A 12,285-nucleotide genomic window follows, 5' to 3' on the forward strand; every position below is an offset into this window, starting at 1 on the left:
ACGCGCACACACACACACACACGCACACACGCACGCACACACACGCACATGCACACACACGCACACGCGCGCACACACACGCACACACACCCACACGCGCACACACACCCGCACACACACGCACGCACACACACGCACACCCACCCACATGCACACAGCATTTTACTGATGGTATAAAAGTCTTTTTGCCAAAATCTGTTGAACTGCTAAAACACCGTTTTATTCCTAGGTGTTTACTTCTGTTTGATGTTGGTGTAAGACTATGAATATGGTGAATTGAAGATCAGGCTCCAGGTTCAGGGTAATGCTTCACTTTAACAGCTGCCATTGCTGAGAAGACATTTCAAAAAGCTATTTTGATTTAAATGGAAGAAATTCCTTGCTGTTGGCCGTATCTGCTAAACGACCTGTTCTTATTTTGAAGGCTCTGGCTGAAGTTCCATTAGTAAATTCCAGCCTTTCTGCTACAGATCAGGAATTGTCACCAACAGAAGCTTGGCAGGTGACCTCTTCTATAGACCCGGGTGGGACTCCCTGACGTTCATTGCTTGGAAAAATATTTAAATAAGTGGAAAATCATACCTTTCCCTTTTTAATGCATATAGATTTTTATACGTCTTTGGCTCATACACACATTGAATTGCTTTTCAAAGAAATTATATGTTGATCAGAGCATGGTAGCCCACACCTATGATCCCAGGACTCAAGAGGCAGAGTAGGAAGATCAGGGGTTTGAGGCCAAGCTAGGCTACCTAGTGAAACCGTCTCAAAACAAAAACAAAAACCAAACAAAGGTTGGCCCATAGCAATGTTAATTTAAGTTTTACAATGGAAATATTTGGAAATATTTCTAAACTGTTTTAAAATGTTCTCCCCAAAGAACTTTCTCCCCCCCCTCTCTCTCTCTCTCTCTCTCTCTATATATATATATATATATATATATATATATTCTGTTCACCTTCACCTTTCCCCAGGCCAATGCCATCCCAGATTTCCCTGGCCCTGCTTCTGCTGGGCCCCCACCCCCAATCCCAGCGGACTTCCACAACTGAGGTACAGAACACACTAGTCAGAATGGGTGAGTGACCTGCCTACAACTAACTACACCCCTACCTGGATTCTGTCCTCAAGCCTATGCCCTATCCAGCTAGTCCCAGGCTCCTCAGCTGGCTCCTCCCCCACCCAGGCCACACAAGCCAAACAGGTGAGTGACCACCCTACCAGTGGACCAGTCCCCCTCCTTGGATTCTGTCCCCTGTGACCATTCACCAGGCCAAAGTCATCCCAGCTCATCCTTGGCCCTGCTGCTGCTGGGTCCTGTCCCCCAACCCCAACAGACTTCCTGAGGCGCAGACCACACCAGCCACAACTGTTCTCAACAGTGGTCAAGTGGCCCTTCCCCCAGAACTCCAGCAGACTCCATAGGCCCAGACACAGTCCACACCAGTTAGAACAGACACCATAGCCTGCATACAGTCTAAAGACAAGCCCCAGCAGCTCCACCGCAGGCCTGGTTGGTTCTAGGAACTTCAGAAGACTCAGGCTTTACTAGAGGCCAGGCCAGATCTAGAGACCCAAAAAGACTAGTTTTAACAGAGACCTGACCGAATCAAGGGACCCAAAGCCCCCAAAACCCCAGCAGAGACACTGTACTGAATCTGAAGACTCTTCAGTGATTAGAACCCTTGGCCACTTAGGCCGGAAGACAAGAAACAGAAACTAAGGAACAAAACACCCATCCAACCAAGACAAACACAGGAGTCAACACCTAGACTTGCAATCACCCCAAATCCAGATGCCTAAATGCCAGTGTAAGAACAATGAATAACGGAAAAGACAATATGTTTCCACCAGAACTCAGCTATCCTACAACAGCAAGAACTGAATAGTCCACCACTGCTGAAGCACAAGAAAACAACCTTAAAAATACCTCCACAAAGATGATAGAGGTCCTTAAAGAGGAAGCAGAAAACTCCCTTAAAGAAATGGAGGAAAAGACAATGAAAAAGTTGAAGGAAATCAATACATCCCTTGAAGAATGTCAAGAAAAACAAACAGTTGGTGGAAACGAAACTGTTCAAGACCTGAAAATGAAAATAGAAGCAATAAGGAAAACACAAACTGGATTCTGGAAATAGAAAACCTGGGTAAATGAACAAGAAATAAAGATGCAAGCATCATCAATATGAAAGACCCTACAGACCCCCTCCTCAAAACCCACAGCTAGCATGCTCCCGGGGGAACGTCCTATTTGCTTAAAAAAAAATTCTCCGGATCAGCAGCCAGCCTGCTCTCATAAGAACACTAAGATGATGTCTCAATTCTGAACATCTATGCCCCAAATACAAGGGCACACACATTTGTAAAAGAAACATTACAAAAGCTTAAATCATACATTGAACCCCACATTTTAATAGTGGGAAACTTCAAAACCCCACTCTCAACAATGGAGCAAGGGAAACACTCCTTCATGGCTGGTGGGTGCTGTACAGTCACTTTGGAAATCAATATGGTGGTTTAAGAAGGTTGGAAATCAGTCTACCTCAAGACCCAAAGATATCACATACCCAAAGAATGCTTAATCATACACTTGCTCAACTTGTTCATAGCAGCTTTATTTGTAATAACCAGAACCTGGAAATAACCTAGATGCCCCTTAATCGAAGAAGGTATAAAGAAAATGTGGTACATTTACACAATGGAGTATTGTAAAAAAAAAAAGGCATCAGAAAATTTGAAGGCAAATGAATGGCTCTAGAAAAAAACTATATAGAGTGAGGTAATGACAAACATGGTATTACTCACGTGGATATTAGCTGTAAAGTAAAGGAGAACCATGGTACAATTTACAGACCCAAGGAGGCTCCAATGGGAGACACATGGATCAACCTGGGAAGGAGGAACAGAGGAGACCTACTGGGTGGACTGGCAGGGGTGGGGGTGGGCATGGGAACTTGAGGGTGGGGTGGAGGGAGAGAGTGTTGACAGAGATGTTTGGAAAGGAGGGCTTTTCTGGGTTGGGTAGAAGCCTGATGCAAGGGAAATTCCCATGAGTCTACAAGAATGGCCCAGCTAAGACTCCTGCCCAGTAGTAGATGCCTAGGCTGAACTGGCCATCCCCTCTGATTGGTTACTTCTCTAGTTGTCATTGTAGAGCCTTCTTCCAGACTGATGGAGGAGGATTCAGAGACTCATGGCCAAACATTGGGTTGCAGGGGCTGGAGAGATGGCTCAGTGGTTAAGAGCATTGCCTGCTCTTCCAAAGGTCCTGAGTTCAATTCCCAGCTACGACATGGTGGTTTACAACCATCTGGAATGAGGTCTGGTGTTCTCTTCTGGCCGGTAGGCATACATGTAGACAGAATAATGTATACATACTAAATAAATAAAAAAAAACCAAACATTGGGTTGCATTCTGGGGAATCCTGCTAAGGGAGGAGAAATTGTAGGAACCTGGGGATCAGGAACATTGCAGGAAAACACACAGAAATGACTAGCCTGACTCATGGGGACTCAGAGTCTAAACCAACAACCAGTGAGCCTGCATGGGACCGGCCCTTTACATATATGTGACAGTTATGTAGCTTTGTCTATTTGTGGAACTCCTGGCAGTGGGAGCAGGGCTGTCCCTGACACTTTGCCTGGCTCTCAGGAACCTATTCCTTACACTGGACCGCCTTGCCCAGCCTGAATACAAGGGAAGGGCTTGGTCTCATGGCAGCTTGATATGCCATGCTTGCTGATGCCAATGGGAGGCCTGCTGCTTTCTTTCTGAGTGGATATGGAGGAGGGGTGGATTGAGTGGAAACAGAGGGGAGGTGGGGGAGGGAAGGGAAGAAGAGGAGGGAGGGGAGGCTGCAGTCGGGATGTAAAGTAAATAAATAAATTAGAAAGAAAGGAAGGGGAGAGAGAGAGAGGAAGAGGAGGAGGAGGAAAGGGAGCATTCATGTCCATCATTTGTTGGGTAGCATGATGCCGACAGGCACTATCACAGAAAGGGTAAAGAAATATGGATTGCTTGGGGTTTTTTTGTCAGAGAAAAAAATGCATAATTCATCTAGAAAGTCAAGTACTCTTTTTTAGTAATAGCAGCTAGTGCTTATGTAATGCTTATTATACAAAGATTTTCATATACTGCTGTCTCTCTGTATCCATGGAGGATTGGCTTGGCTCTAGGACCCCCATGGATACCGAGATCTGCAGATGCTCAACTCCCTTATAGAAAACGATATTTAAAACAGCACTAATATGGTATAGCTAGACATGGCGGTGCAGTTCTGCAACTCCAGCACTTAGGAAGCTGGAGCAAGGAGATCCTGAGCTCAGTGCCACACTGGGTTACATAGGGAGACCCTGGCTCAGATAAACACAGGACTGGAGCTGCCACTCAATAGTGTTGTCCAGCACTAAGGTCCTGGGTTTATTCCCAGCCTCACAATGTTTTAAAGGTGTAACTTTTGTTCGTATTATAATCATATGTTAGCATATGCTTTAAATCATCTCTATATTGCTGATAATGCTTAAAACAACACAGATCCTTGTTCCATCTCGGTCATAACAACAAGAAAAATGTCTTCATATTTGCTATGGGCACAATCTATTTTCTCAAATATTTTCAGCAGAGGGGTGGAAAATGGAGACATGGAAGACCAGCTGTGTATATTAATTCCATCTTCAGAACAAGTAAAACCTATCCATACCATTATTATCTTCACTTTACAGATGGCAATCTGGATATGATATTGGTAACTTTCCTAGGAATTCACAATTGGTGAGGGCAAAAACTCTTCTCTCATACATTATATCTCGACTTTAGCTTCCCCTCCCTCCAATCCTCCCAGCCTCCCCTCTTCCCCAGATCCACTACTCCTCCATTTTACTTCAGAAAAGAGCAGGTCTCCCGGGTATATGAACTAAACATGGCATAACAAGATATAATAAGACTAGGCACAAACCCTCATATCAGGGCTGAGTGAGATAACCCAGGAGGAGGAAAAGGGTCCCAAGAGCAGGCAAAAGAGTCAGAGATAACCCCCACTACCACTGTTAGGAGAAACACAAAAACACCAAGCTAACAAACATAATATATATGCAGAGTACCAATGCTTGCTTTACTTTAAGACAGGGTCTTGTTATGTATCCCAGGTCAGTTGCAATCCTCCTGCCTCAGCTTCTCAAGTGCTTGCTGGGAACACCATGCCCAGATAGTAGCTTTATTTTCAACCACAAATGCCGTGAGTATTTTGCTGGAGATAAATTTTTTTTTCATGATTATTTTCAATTCCACTAGGCAGCCATTAACATTCCAACAGAAAGGACTCACCTTTACAAAAATTAAACAAATCGATATGTTCCTGTACTATAAAAAATTGCATTAACGAGGGATACCTATGGATTGTCTGTGAGGGAGTCTCCAGAGAAACTTTCTCAAGGGAAGGAAAAAACCCACTTGGAATGTGATGACATCGCCCTATAGTGGTAGAGAGTTCTGTACTTAATAAAAGGAGGAAGCCAGTTGGCACAGTGTTATCCCTTTCTCTGCTCCCTGGTCTTTCCCACTGAGTAAGCTACTACCTCTGCCATGGCTTCCTCTACTACCTCTGCCATGGCTTCCTCTACTACCTCTGCCATGGCTTCCTCTACTACCTCTGCCATGGCTTCCTCGAACTGTGAGCCCAGATGCAGCTCTCCTCAGTTGCACATTGTCACCAGCCCAGCAACTAAAATGTAGCGATCACACCACCTCATTAAATCCTTCAGGTTTGTGGAAGGCCAATTCCTCAAGTCACCAGCATGACGTGCCTGACAAAGTCCTGTGGAGTATGAGCATGCCAGTGTCCCCAAGTATGTTTAAATAACGAGGTGTCATTTCATTTTTAATTTTAAGTGGAAAAGAGACATTGCCATCCATCCTTCCTGAACTGTAGTAGATTGTTTTATGCACCATGGAATATGCACTTCCTGCTTTCCACCCATGAAGAAATGTGTTGAAATTCTCTAGCAGACATGAAGAATAAGAAGTAAATGCTGGAAAAAACAGTATTACAAAATAGGTGCACAAAAATTCAATAGGTTAACCAAAACAATTCTTTAAATATAATCTGAGAAATGAAAGGTCATGGGTATTAATGTCTGACAATGATGAAACCTGGGACGGTGTGCGTTATCGGTGTGAACTGGACTGTGAAAGAACACCCTCACTGTGTTCATAAGAACCATCCAACCACCTACAGAGTCCACATCTTATACTGGACACTCCAACAAAAAATCTAGATGGGAATGTGGAGAACTGAGAAAGAAAGTTATATGAGAGTCATAATACGTAGAAAGTGTGAGAAAGGCCAAAAGAACCAGTGTTCTGGTTTATCTAGGGAAACCTAGACGATCTGAGTCTTCCAATGTACAAAGAATTATAATTTCTTCAGATCTCTTATGTCCTTGATGCACTGGTGGACAGACAGAGAATTGGCTGATGAAGCAACAACGTGCTTCCTCTTCAAGGCAGTGACTATTAAGCCCTTAGTTTTGAAATAGGTTCACTCATTAATTAGAGATAGCTCAACATAAGTCACTGAGTCACTAAATGAACAGTATTTAAGAAAAGCTATTATTTCACACCGATAAGCAACTACTAAAACAGTAGTTATCTTCAAAGTCTACCTGGCTGGTTGGAGCTCAAAGGACTAATAATTCTTTGAACACAAAAGTTGCTGACAGGATGTAAGTAAGTTACTGCCAACTATTAACAGATATCTTGTCCATAATAGCGTAGTCAAACGGAACAGAGAATAAAGGAAAAAGGGATCACTTTTCTTCTTGATACTCAGAACACATTAGAAGACAAGCTTTCCCGAGTGGGAAAATATAATAATTTTACTTTAGATAATTGTTAGTGTGATGTAAAGTAACTTCTTGCTTCTGTCTATCAAAAACCTGAAATGAGCGGTTTAAGGTTCTGAGCTTTCAGCATTTTCCCTCTGTTGTTGTTTTTCATGACCCTAAATATACAGAAAGAGGGTCCTGTGAACAGAAATGCCTTAAAAGGCAGAGTCTCCTTAATTACAAGACATGCTTAAACTTCAGACACTTCACATCAGATTTTGAGTTTGAAACTGGCTAATTTGGTTCAAGAAATGAGGATGAGCTGTGGGCCGCCCATCTGCATTCTTCAAATTAGCACTCAAAGAACTGTTTTCCAGATCAAAGGACCAAATTAACTCTGCTCTGTGCCCAGGAGGCCCTAACAGGTTTCGGTTCCCTTTCGTTCCCTTTCCCATGTGTCTGTGGTCTTTTCTAGCCCTAACTTGGCTTGCTTTATGTTCTGTTAAAACAGGGTTTTCTCAGAAAGCAAATGAAGTTCTTGTTTTTCCTGTTCCATATTTACTCCATTTTACATGAGGCTTTTCTTTTCTCTATATTCAAAAGCAGTTCATGGTTACGATTGTGTCTTAAACGGCACATTTCCCCCACAAGCTGGTTTTCTTTCATTTGAGGCTGCAGGCTGCTGTGCAGTCTATCAGCTGGAGAGTATACTGGAAACTACAACCACAACTCATGACAACTGACCCACGAAAGCCGATGAGCCCCTCAGAGGACTCCAGAAAAGGGACTCTGAGAGGAATGTAGACAACAGCATTGACGGCACCATCGCTCTTGTAGTGTTGGTTATGGTTACCCTTGAGCAGACATTCATCAGCTACAGAACCAATGTTGGAGCTGGGCAGTGGTGGCGCATGCCTTTAATCCCAGCACTCCGGAGGCAGAGGCAGGCGGATCTCCATGAGTTCGAGGCCAACCTGGTCTACAAGAGCTAGTTCCAAGACAGGCACCAAAAACTACAGTGAAGCCCTGTCTCGAAAATCAAGAAAAAAAAAAGAACCAAGGTCGGCCCCCACTTCCAAAACCAGTTAACTAGTTAACTCGTGAGGAGCAGTCATTCGGGTTCTGTACGTCATTTAATCAATTCTCCTCCCTGAAGGAAGTTATTTTTCTTCTGTTGGAAGTCCTTATCTGCTTCTAAGGTTATAAAAAAAAAGGGACTATGAATAATACAGGGCTTTATTAGGATATAAAGATTAATACTACTCTCAGATAAGACACCATTTTAGACAAAAGGGTTTTCTGTTTTGAACAGCAATAATGAATAATAAATGATAATAAATGATAATAATGAATAATAAATGATATTTCAATGAAATATATTATTTAAAAAACTCATTATCCAAGTAAGTAGTTAGTGGTTTTTTTTTTAATATATACAGGTCAACAATTTGAATGGTTATCAACAAATCAAATTGTTATCAGTTTAAGCTTTCCAAAATTCTCAAGCTATCTTATGGTTTCTATTTTCTGCGAGTATAAAAGACACCAGCCAAGCATGGTGGCGCCCATCTTTAATCCTAGTGACGTGAGGTATAGGTAGGCGGATATCTGTGGGTTCGAGGCCAGCATGGTCTACACAGTGAGTTTCAGTCCAACTAAGGGTACATAGTGAGACCTTCTATCAAACAAAACAGAAGACCGCAAACCCCAGAGAGGGTGTCTGTACTGAACAGACTTGGGCTCCTGGCTCTGCAGCTGGTACACCCCAAAGCATGGTGTCAGCATACGGTGAAGACCTTGCCTTGTTTCTATTCCATAGCAGAGTTGGAAAAGATGCAAGTAAGAGGCTCAAACTCACGTTCAGAACAAATCCACCCTCTCAATAATGACAGGATGAATCATTCACCCTTTCACAAGGGTTCATCCCTATGACCTCATCACCTCCATTAGGTTTCCGCCACGCAGACTTTGAACAGCTCTGTTCAGCTGTACCCAGCACTGATACTAGGCTCTGACATGTTACTAGTCTTCACGACAGTGTCACGATACCATATCTGTTCACAGGATGGAAAAGCAGTCACCTTCCTCTCCCTAATGAAACAAAAGGTTTGAAACGATTTGCCCAGAGTTCAAAGTGAAACAGATAGGCATTAAGCCGGGGCCGGATTCCAAAGTTTGTTTTTATAATCTCTGCTCTACAGATAGACTAGATAAGCAAAATATTTGCTTTATGTGCATCAACAGAGCCATGTTTCTAAAGAAAATATTAATATCTACAGTTTGACAAAAAAAACTTCGCCTATTTTAAAATTTGATTTACATAAAACCTTTTAAAAATACAGAACTATCATCTAGATATTTAACTAAATATTCAACAGCTTTTTATAGTTTAAACTTAAATCGGAAACATAATGGACAATGGGAATGAGATCGATATCACCAGAAGGGAATATGATTAATTAAAGGGCTAGTCCTCAAAGCTTGCCCTTAACAATTATGTTAAGGGGTGGAGATGATCTCAGTGGTGCCCCAGTGGTGCCCCAGCTGCCTAGTGTGCACACCAAGTCCTGGAGCTAAAGAGTTCATTTCAAGGGCGAGGAACATGGCTCAGTCAGTACAGTGTTACTGCACAAACATGAGGACCTGAGTCTGGATCTGTGTAGGCCAGCTATGGTGGAACATGCCCAATCCCAGTGCTGGGGAAGCAGAGACAGGAGGATTCCTGGAGCTCACCGACAGCTAGCCACCCCTGCCAGTGAGGAGCTCCAAGAGAGAGAAAAACTGGGGAAGACAGCTTCTGCTGACCTCCAGCCTGTACCCATACGCGCGCCCGCGCGCACACACACACACACCCCGGACACAAAGGTTAACTTCAAGTGAAAAATCTTGATAGTTTGTGAATATACTTATCTCTTCTAGTTTTTACAACAAACAAGCTTTTAGATTGCAGCTTTCAGATTACAAAGACCCATACCTAACTTCCTGTCAATCAAATGTAATTCTTCCTCTTTCTTGTCTTAAAAATGTTGGTGGAGGCCGGGTGGTGTTGGTACACACCTTTAATCCCAGCAGTTGGGAGCCCAAGGCAGGCAGATCTCTGTGAGTTCGAGGCCAGCCTGGTCTACAAGAGCTAGTTCCTGGACAGGCTCCAAAGCTACAAAGAAACCCTGTCTCGAAAAACAAAACAAAACAAAAAAAACAAAACAAAATGTTGGTGGGAGTGCTCTTGCTCCCCCCCCCACCTCAGGGAGTGTGCATGTGTGTATTAGTTCTGTGTAGCGGGGAGACAAATCTATTCTGGAACTATTATAGTGGTTTCCATATGTTTTTTTTGTAACATCAAAATATGGTGATAGGTGTTTATCTTCTGGGTGAGAACAATGTCATTCCCCATGGGGTTTATTGACACAAAACTTCCTTTTGTCCAAGAAAAGTTCTCAGTGTCATGAATATGGCTTTAATTAACTGATACACTGATCTCTTGTTGGTCTTGCCAGAGGGAAGGTCTGGGCTTAGTTGTGTGGACTGCTTTGTGAGGAGACCACAGTGGAACACATAAATGACCACGGGCGATCTGCTGTGCTCAGTGTACTGTATTTGCTTGTCCGTTTCCGAATGCCACTGAGAATCACTATTCAGAACGTTCTGTGGGACTATTACGTTTCAGAATATAAAGGAATTTGGATTTACAACCCATCTTAAGAAGGAAAAGGCCATATTGTACCGTGGACAGAACGAACAATTATTCTTACCTTTACTCATGGGACTAAATCTTTGAGAGTTATTTTGAAATATAAGAAATTTCCCTTTGAATTTAGGGAAGTCACTCATTGATCTCTGTTCCTCTACTTACTTGTTCACAGATTTGCGGCAAATTTATAGAAATCATATGATTCAAAGTATAGATCAATGCTGTAAAATTGGAAGCACCATTGTTGGGGTCTGCTTTCATGTGGCATCCCTAAATTACAACGGTGGTGTGGGAGGGCACTCTAGTTCAAAATCTTAACTCCACAGCCACTGAATCGTGTAATTCTTAGTTCCCCATTCACAGACTAGGTTTTAAAATGCAGCTTCTGTCGTTAAATGGATAAGCACCAGCAGCCGAATGTATTGGCCAATTTAAAAATAATCCATAGCTCTAAAACGGTGCAGAGAAAGTTAAGCTCTCGGCCAATTTGTGAGCGTTCTCGCCCATCTATAAACACAGGTCAAAAATCTGCTGACGTGGGAAAAGTGAAGAAAACTGCCCAAATAACGCTAAAGGAAGCACAATGGCTCTCCATGTCGTTGGGATGCCTCTTTGGCTTCTGAAAGCGTCCGGCTGGTAGCTCATCCGCTCGCCCTCCCGGGGTGGGCCGAGGTCAGTTTCGTCGCAGCCCTCGCGCACCCGTCCGCTGAGCGCCGGAGCTCGGTGTCTCCTCCTGAACTTTGCACCCCGCGTGACGAGCGCGGCCAGGCGAGCCGCTGCGCCACCCGCGCGGGTCCCGGTCGTCCCCTCGCGCCGCCCGCCCCGCCGCCCCGCGCTCCGCGGGAGGAGCCGCCGTGACGCGGCAGGGAGGAAACGCCGGCGCCCGGCCCGCGCCGCCGGGAAGGAGGAACCGCCAGCGCGCTGGGCTCCGCGCCCGGACGCCCGGACGCCGCGCTGCCGCCCGGTAGGTGCGGGGCGGGTGCGCGGGGCCGCGCGGCGGGGTCGGGGCCGGGAGTCCGCCGCGGCCGGGCGCGCGGTCTTTGTGTCCCCTGGAGCGAGTTGAGCGGCCGCGGCGTGGAGCTTGAGCGCGTGGGTGGACGCGGGCAACCCGCGCGGCCCCCGAGCTGGGTAGCGGGCGGGGAAGACTGGAGAGCCCACCTGAATGGGGACGTGGGTTACCTGCGCGGACCCGCGTGGGGTGGCTGGGGCCCGGAGGTCGTCGTCGGGGTTAAGTGGCCGTCCTGATCGATCGACAGGACTAGAACGCATCGCCACTCTTGCAAGTTCTCAGATTGGAACCCTTCGTTGGGGGTAAGGGGGGGGGGTGACTCTGTTTTCTACCGGTCTGCTTCTGGTTCTCACGGTTTAAGCGCTGGCACGTGCCATCTAAAAGCGCCCTGAGGTTTTCTGTTCTCGTCGTCGTCGTTGGTGATGGTTCTTTGCACCGAATGCCGAACATTTGCAGGAAGAGACTATGCCGGGTGCACTTGGGATTCAAGAATAAATGCTGAACACTCAAGTCTCAGCATCTTTTGTCAGGGTGGAAAACTAAACAAAACCCCGAACCGCCTGTTAGGTATTTTGATTCTTCCCTCCTCACTAAGTTGAGTGTTTACCCAACGGGCCTGGAGAGTGCCTGCTTTATTTACCAAACACAGCTCTTACTATGAACTGGGCTGTTTCCTAAGTGCTTGATAAATGTTACCTCAAATTCTTAACTCAAAATATTCAATTATAGAGGTTGTAGCCATGAAGAGGCCGTGCATGCATTA

At 44.8% G+C, this 12,285-nt stretch overlaps 1 protein-coding gene across 1 annotated transcript in view; it reads left to right on the top strand.

The window, feature by feature from the left end:
- Positions 1 to 11,387: 11,387 nt before the first annotated feature.
- Positions 11,388 to 12,285, top strand: part of LOC121458445 (serine/threonine-protein kinase Sgk3) — a 113,393-nt gene continuing 112,495 nt past the window's right edge. Inside the window, exon 1 of the mRNA XM_041667751.1 lies at positions 11,388 to 11,477. The gene's annotated coding sequence lies outside the window, so the exon portion shown is untranslated. The remainder of the gene's footprint in view (positions 11,478 to 12,285) is intronic.

The sequence above is a fragment of the Microtus oregoni genome, unplaced genomic scaffold (assembly GCF_018167655.1).
Source record: "Microtus oregoni isolate MIOR12 unplaced genomic scaffold, Mior012 000017F_ref0000208, whole genome shotgun sequence".
Lineage (NCBI taxonomy): Eukaryota > Metazoa > Chordata > Mammalia > Rodentia > Cricetidae > Microtus > Microtus oregoni.